The sequence below is a fragment of the Alosa sapidissima genome, chromosome 4 (assembly GCF_018492685.1).
Source record: "Alosa sapidissima isolate fAloSap1 chromosome 4, fAloSap1.pri, whole genome shotgun sequence".
In the NCBI taxonomy this organism is placed as follows: Eukaryota; Metazoa; Chordata; class Actinopteri; order Clupeiformes; family Clupeidae; genus Alosa; species Alosa sapidissima.
The window spans coordinates 24,293,820-24,301,909 of record NC_055960.1 but is presented as its reverse complement, the minus strand read 5'-3'; the positions used below and the strand labels follow the sequence as shown (position 1 = coordinate 24,301,909).

Below are 8,090 nucleotides of genomic sequence, written 5' to 3'. Positions count from 1 at the left end.
GCTCTGGAAGACGGCTTTATAAAACAGCTGCAAGAAATAACAGTCAACAATTTATAAAAAACTATTTAATTTATTCAGGAAAAACATCCGTTGTTGCAGCTTTTTAACTTTGGCGGTGGCACATTTATCAAACTTCAGCTCATCATCAATTTCAATTCCTAGTATTTATGTTTTGACTCTCTCTGTATTGTTAACAATAGTATGTTGTATCTCTCCTGTGTGACATCTATAATCAATAATCATTTATTTTGTTTTACTCTCATTCAAAGCCAGAAAGTTGTCCAACTACTTTAACCCAGATCCTGATCATCTGGATTCTAAAACCTAGGGGAGAAATGCACTGAACATGAACCCTACGTCATAAGACTGACAGACGATCAGAGGCCAGGATTGCGATATCGTCACATGCTTATCAGCTATTGTCTTGTCAGTTCACAAAATCTTAGATGCCCTGGCAGCATGCTAATAATATGTCAGCTGTCATAGCACAATTTGGAGACCTGTCATGACAGTGACAAAGCAACTGTGGTGAATGGCTTGCAGTGCCGAGGACATCACAGCAAAAGTTTACAGCTAGTTTGCAGCTGCACTTTAACATCACATGACAGTGCTTATACTGTAACATCACATTTTCAGACGTCACATTCTTCCACAGCAAGTTACATCACCATAAAGAATTCTAAGTGGAAATGCAAACCTGACTGTCATACAGCTTGCATCCCATATCTCCATGGTGATCTACCTAGCACTGTGTGTCATTTTCAAATGAATGTCCATGAAGTGCATGAAGCTTGTCATTACGGTGACTCAGATGAATAAAGCGTGTGCAATCTGGATGGCACTTTTGTCAGAAATTACAGGCGCTGAGCCATGTGCCATTATTAATATGGGAGAAAGGATAACCTATTTGTTAAAGGGTTTCAATGGCGTAGCACACTTAAGAGAAGATGGAGAGCAGAAACACAAGCGATGTTTGTGCCCTGCATGAAATATTTTTCAGAATTTGCAGACAGAACTGTTGATGTGATTTTCTGTGTGTATGTGTGTGTATGTGTGTGTGTGTGTGTGTGTGTGTTTGTGTGTGTTTGTGTGTGTGTGTGTGTGTGTGTGCACTTGGATGTGTGATGTGTGCTTTGCTTCATTTCACCAAGGTCATAAAATTCCTCCACATTGGCATTCATGCGTTATATCCACCAGACCTAGGAGTATGAAATACCACAACCTTGTTATGGCATTTGAAATGAGCTTTTCAAAATAAAAATTAAAACCTTTTGGCAAGCAGCTCTACTATTATGAAAGAAAGCTTGTAATCATGCATCAAAGGGCCAGGTTTCTTGCTCCTCCTTTGATGACCACAAAGGCAGAATCCCTTGTGAGTTTGGGGACAAATCAGGACATTTTCCTCTTTGATGACGAGGCACAGACTCACCTGTATGAAGGATCTGGCTAATATATACCACAATGCTGTTGAGATATGAAATGCTTGGTGTAAGTACAGAGAAAACAGAGTTTGATGTCCATTCCATTGTATTAAGGACAGAATACCAGCTGGCTGCTTTTTCTGTCATAGTCCAGTTTGGATCTGTATTTTGAGTCAATGTCCTCTTTTTGGAGGAAATTGGCTTCAATCAAGTGTAGCAGGGCGAGGTTTTGGAGGACGGCACTAAGAGCCAATCATTGTAGCCAGACTATGCCACCCTGGGCCTAGCTTACAGGGAATGAGTTAAGAGAACACATAATTGCACCATTGCACACAGGTTTGTATACACAAGGCAGAGACGTGAATTCCAGTGAAAACATGACCAAGTTTATTTAACTGAAGCCAGGGAAAAGGAAGGTGGAAGGGGGATAGCTGCAAAAAGACATGAATACTAGTCTGGGTTAGGAAAGTACAAAAATATTTATTATGTTTTCTTGTTGCACTTTTGTTTATTTAAAATGATCACGTCTAACAGACAGGCTCCATAGGGGAGGTACGATGGAGTGGAATGAGCAAGGCAGGGGCTTACATGGGGGAGGCAGACTACTGATAATGTGCCCTAGAGCCCACACACATGCACACGCACAGCAAGAAAGATCAAATAGTAACACCGCAGACCACAGCAAACATTCTGATAATTCACACCAAAATGTGCATCTTTACTGCACCACCACTAGGTGACTGACTAGCCTCCCACCAGCGAGAACCCTGCCTGGCAAATTAACAAACAGTTAAAAGTTGTTGCCCCCAGACTCTATGGAATAGACAGACACTGGATGACTAAAATAAAAGTAAAGTAAAACAAAAGGGTACAAGTACAAGCAAAGCTAAACAGTAACAAAACAAAAATAAGACAAGACAAGACAGCAGCACGACCTACGCTGAGGGCAACGCGGATAGAAAAGCCATGCTACATATACTCTTCTCTATACCAATTTTCCCAATGACAACAGATAAGTATAGTATAAGTATATATACTTTTTTGATCCCGTGAGGGAAATTTGGTCTCTGCATTTAACCCAATCAGTGAATTAGTTAAACACAAACAGCACACAGTGAGGTGAAGCACACACTAATCCCGGCGCAGTGAGCTGCCTGCTACAATGGCGGCGCTCGGGGAGCAGTGAGGGGTTAGGTGCCTTGCTCAAGGGCACTTCAGCCGCAGCCCACTGGTCGGGGCTCGAACCGGCAACCCTCCGGTTACAAGTCCAGAGTGCTAAGCAGTGGGCCATGGCTGCCCCAATGAGGACAGCATATCCATCCATCTACAGGGCCGAGACCCCAGTACTCAGACGAGGGACAACCAGTGGAACCTCCTGAGCTTCTTGCTGTAGAGCTCCTTAAGTAGCGCATGGTTGGCCTAATTGAATGATTCCCACCCACTCATTAGGAAAAAGCAAGCAAGCAGACAAGGTCTACCTGCTACACAAGCAACATCCATAGGGTGTGGCATGACATTGCAAACCGGATTGATCACTTTCTTTCTTCAGGATTCCTTTTAACGAGCAGAGCATCCCCAGACTATCACACTCCCTCCGCCATCTTTGACGGATTGAGTCAAACCACTCCAGCATTTGGTCAATGTCTCACAAATGTTCTTTGTAATTTATTCGCCTTAGATATGTCTGTTCATAATACATATTTCAAGTCTTCCTCTGTCGTCTCTGTATTCTTTTGCCCATGTATCAGAGTAAGAGAGGGCACAATGTGTCCTTAGGATGAGAATTGCATTGGCCATCAAAGGTTTAGACGTGTATTAAACAATAGGACAGACTGGTAAAGCTGTGGTAAATATTACAAGAAACTACAATTAATCTGACTCCATAAATTTAAGAACTTGACCTTAAATAATTACCAATTAGTTTATCAACTATAGCAGAGTAGTGTCATGGCATACGAGAATAAATATATAAAAATGGTGGGAATTAACTATTTATTTACCAGTAAACCATAAAGGTAGATGTCACTTAACATTGAATGTAAGGTAAAACTCAGATAGGCATACTGTAGCAATAGAACAAAGTAAGCTTAACAAACTTAAACTTAACAAGTTAGAATGTCAAATACATCAGATACAACAATTCATCAAATAAAGAAAATAACAAAGAAAGGAGAGAAAGAGAGACAAAAAAAGAGAGACCCAGAGGTCAGAGAAAGGACATACATTTACAGAGATTTCAGAAGTGACAATCAAACCAATTTCTCTTTTTGAGAAATTCACTGTGTGTTAAATAGTTACCCCTGGCACCCCTGTGTGGTGAGGAATGTTCTTTGTTTGAGTCTGTTGTAGTCACATCAACAAGTCAACCTTGCTGTGAATTTGCTGTGTGCTTACATTTCACCTAAACAAATGCTTTTATATCAAATTGCTTTTACCTCAATTCAAAGATGAGTCTAGTTTTATAAGTTCACTTTTTCGGGTGTCTATTCTGATGTTTTTCCTTTTGATTGGCACTGAATGACTGTGAAGCCCAGCCTTCTGCCTTCATTGATTTCTATTGCAGGGCTGCTTTAGCGCACTGAAGGAGAGTGCAGCACTGCAAGGATAAACCTGAATGTTTCCTGTCTTAGCGCTGCTATTGAGTGGGCACATTTGCAGGTGGGCTCAGTGGCCCTGCCTAATTCTGTGTCTGATGAATGAGAAAGTTCTTGCTTTGTGCAAAGTCCAATGAAAAGAGGCCAAGGGAGTGGAGTGAAATGTTATGCACAAAGTCACTTCGTGCAAATGTCGGTGAACCATGACCGTGAAGGAGGGCGACAACTTTGTTTTGGAAATTGCATTAAACGTTGAGTCAGAACAAACAACCGTAGTAGGAGTTACTGAACCCAATCAAAAAGTCACCGCTCAACTCAGTGGTGGCAATTAACTCTGTCTGGTGTCCACTTTCTCCCCTGTTTCTCGGCCGTCTGCTTTCCCTCCTCCTCTTTTCAATCCAAGCCTTTTCACCAGTCCATCTTTGCATCCCAGTTTTGGTCATGGAACAGAGAAGATCCCACCATGCTCACAGGTGTGAGGGGGATAATAACAACATCACCCTTGAATATTGGTCAGGCCTACAGTCATATTCACACTGTAATGCACTTGTGATGAAGATGAGGTTCATTTAGATCTAGATTTGCTTGTCTTATTATCTCCACATATGAATTATGCTCTGTTGCGTGCCAGCGTGTTCAATCGATAGTCATTTAGGATTGCCTCAGGGTGGAGAGATAGGCCCTACTACTATGAAGCTTTTTAGGTCTAATTGCACAGGTGTGTAAAGAATTACAGTGGTTATGTTTTGAAATACTGAATAATGTAAGTATTAATAGAAGATGGCAGTACATTTCCCAAATTACTCAATACAATTCTACATAGAAAGCTACTAATATGGCATGCATGATTTATCATATTCTATTCTTAGACCTTTGAGAACATGTGTATACTGCATAGTTTTAACCAGGGCATAAGCGAACTAAGCGGCTGCTTGGGGCCCCCTGTCGAGTTTCTTTTTTACATAATAAATAACGTAAACAAGTGACATCAATGAATGAAGAAATGAAACTATTAATAATTCAAAACAAGAACATTCTGATTTCATGATCAATATGCCCGCCTACCTCTACTGTGTCTGCCAGCCTTTGAGTCACGCGCATAAATAGACACCTCTGGTGCATAGACCATTCGTGCAGACACTGCATCAAGTTCAAAAATCGGAAGAGACGGTAATGTTAAGACAAGTCACAAAAAAGGACGTATCCTTCTGGTGACGAAAACAGAAAAAAGAAAATGACAGAGGAGGAGAAAAACGAGCAAGATACAGGTATGTTTGCATGATTATTTACAGTATGTTTTGTGCTTGAGGTAGCTAGCTAGCATGATCTAATAAGCCATCACCAGAGCTAAATCCCCACCATCAACAGAGAAATGTCTCCCATTAATATATATTTATCTAGGTGTATTTCAGATGTCAAGGATATTGGGATTGTTTTGGATATTCAATCAAGCATGTACCCTAGCCATAGTGGGCTTATGTTGTAAATTAAAGTTAGCTAGCTGACTGAAGTGGACATTAGCACTACAGTAGCTACATGAAAACGTAGCTGAAGGCAAATTTACCACAGAGGGATTGTGATGATAGTTTGTGATGAAAGTGTTGATAGTTTATTACTGTTCTATAATATGTGACCAGTCTGATAGCAACAGCAGGCTAAGCCCAGGCTCCCAGTCCTAACCCCAACCCACTGACTAGCGCAAGTCTGGGCATCAGTAACGTTCCAGCTTCATAGGCAAAAATGGAACAGTACGTGCGCTCTGCTCTAAGATCTTTGGAGAGAGATGGTAGTGTTTGAGAAAATATACCATGTTGGGTGGGGAGACTTCTGTGATGAAAATAGACTTAAATTTGATTAAGATAGTGGCGAGTGATGTAGCGGTGCTACCCTAATATTTAGGCTGCAGTAGATCACCATGTTAAGCGTTCACCATACTGCAATTAAGTATAGGACTACTTTTGATTATGCCTCATTTGCCAATAGAATATGAATTGTTACATGTGGAATTGCTTGTTGATGAGTGTAAGTAATGATAGCAAAATAAACTCATTCTGCTCGATGAAATATGCACTTATGCAATATTTTTTTTTTTTTCAGAGACACTGTTGAAGCACTGTTGAAGTTGGAGCACATCTCTACCTCTACCTAACTCTACTTCATCAAGTGTCTGCCTCCATGGCTGATGACACAGAAGGTGAGGTTTTCTTGATGGCAAATGGTTACATAGCCTGTTAATATGACATGACACATTTAACATAGTTTTTGTTTTATTTATTTATGTATTTATTTAATCATTGCAGGTTCGTCCACTGCAGAGTTGCAGATGCTTGAAAGCCAGGAACGAAGTAGGAATAAGTATCTATTTTTTGGGACATTTTATTTTTGATTATTAATGTTTGTCTATTTTGGTTTTATTTTGTAGTTGAAGATTGCTCATTTAATGCACATTTGCGGATTTGTTCTGCAAATCTGTTGAAAAACAAGTTATTAAACTGATGTACTTGTTTACAACAAATACAAATGCTGTTGTATTTTGTTATTTGTCAATTGAACTTCAGTAAACCACCCTTAGTACTTCACTTTGAATATGAATGTTTCAAATAAATCTGTGATTTTAGTACCCTCTAAGATTAAAAGGTGACAGGGTTGGTGTAAATAACAGCTATATTAATACATTGGTTTACCAAGCACATGGGGCCAGAAGTCTAGAGCGGAGCCCCAAAACATTTTTGGCATGTGAGCAAGGATGGATTACTGAATGAGCCTACCGAGTCCTTATGCATCTGTGTCCAGGGGGACAGTAGTTCATAATCAGTCACTGTATTAATACATAACCTCACTGTATTCATTTATAATATATATATTATATATATATATAATAGTGTGAAGTTGTCAATTATCGCCAAGCACAGGTGACTCTGCATTGTGGGAGGGGGCCCCCAAATCAAATTCTGCTTAGGGCCCCCAAAAGGCTCGGGCCGGCACTGGTTTTAACATCAATTAGCTGTTCAGAGGTAAACTGCAACACATAAACACACATGTAAAAACCAAATGCCTTCATGTGATATACTTTTCAAAAACATGAGCGTTGGCTGGTTTGGTGCAGGGAGATGTGATCACTTCCAATTACCATTTACAACCACAACAAATTACAAATCAATTCGTTATGATGACCATCTTCACTCTAATGCAGGAAAGGCTTTCCGCTGATCAGTCAGTTAAGCATGTTTACTTCACTGAAGCACATAACAAATAAATTATTCAGCGTATAACAAATCGATACCTCTGACTGGTTGAGGGGTAATGATCATTGATTTTTGTGTGGATTTCAAACTTGGAAAGTAGGAGAAGTGGTAATGCCACTCCTCTTGAAGGTAAAGGTAAAACAAAGAGGCTTCATTTTTTTTAATTTACATTCTCCCACAGAAGAGAAAACACTGACTCCAAGACTCACCGGCTAAGGAATCAAAACAACACAGCTTCATTTTGAGTTGTGCTTACAGTAGTAATGAAACAAGGTAACCAAACCATCAGTTTAACAAGGATCGGAGAAAAATACAGATGATTCGAGACATGGGGTTAGAGAGATCAAACAGAATGACCAGGTTATTCCATCAATGATTTTTTTCTTCCCTGATGGCACCGGCATACTCCAAGATGACAATGCCAGGATTCATCGGGCTCACATCGTGAAAGAGTGATTCTGGAAGCGTGAGACATCATCAGAGGCGGACAGATACCCTTTGCTAAATTTTACTCAAGTACAAGTAAAAGTACAACAGTCAGATGTCTACTTAAGTAAAAGTACTGAAGTACTTGTTTTTAAAAGTACTTGAGTATCAAGAGTAGGCTAGCCTACATTTTCTAAATATTGCATTACTACTGCCACTGTGCTTACATTTATGTACAGAAATGTCCTACATGGAGTTATGAAAAATGTTAATGTTATTATCTTGGAGAATGTAAAAGGAATTGAAAGTAAAATCAAGTCATTTTCATCTTTTTATCATGTTGCCAGGGATGGACAGTATTTCTAATACATGTATTTAAAATACGTATTTCAAATACAAAATAC

At 39.7% G+C, this 8,090-nt stretch overlaps 1 long non-coding RNA gene across 1 annotated transcript; it reads left to right on the top strand.

Annotated features, from left to right (window-relative positions):
* The first annotated feature begins 5,120 nt into the window (after positions 1–5,120).
* On the top strand, positions 5,121–6,354 carry LOC121707614. The gene is made up of 3 exons (XR_006031353.1): positions 5,121–5,283; positions 6,113–6,209; positions 6,316–6,354. It is a non-coding gene; the product is annotated as an uncharacterized LOC121707614 (long non-coding RNA).
* The last annotated feature ends 1,736 nt before the right edge of the window (positions 6,355–8,090 follow it).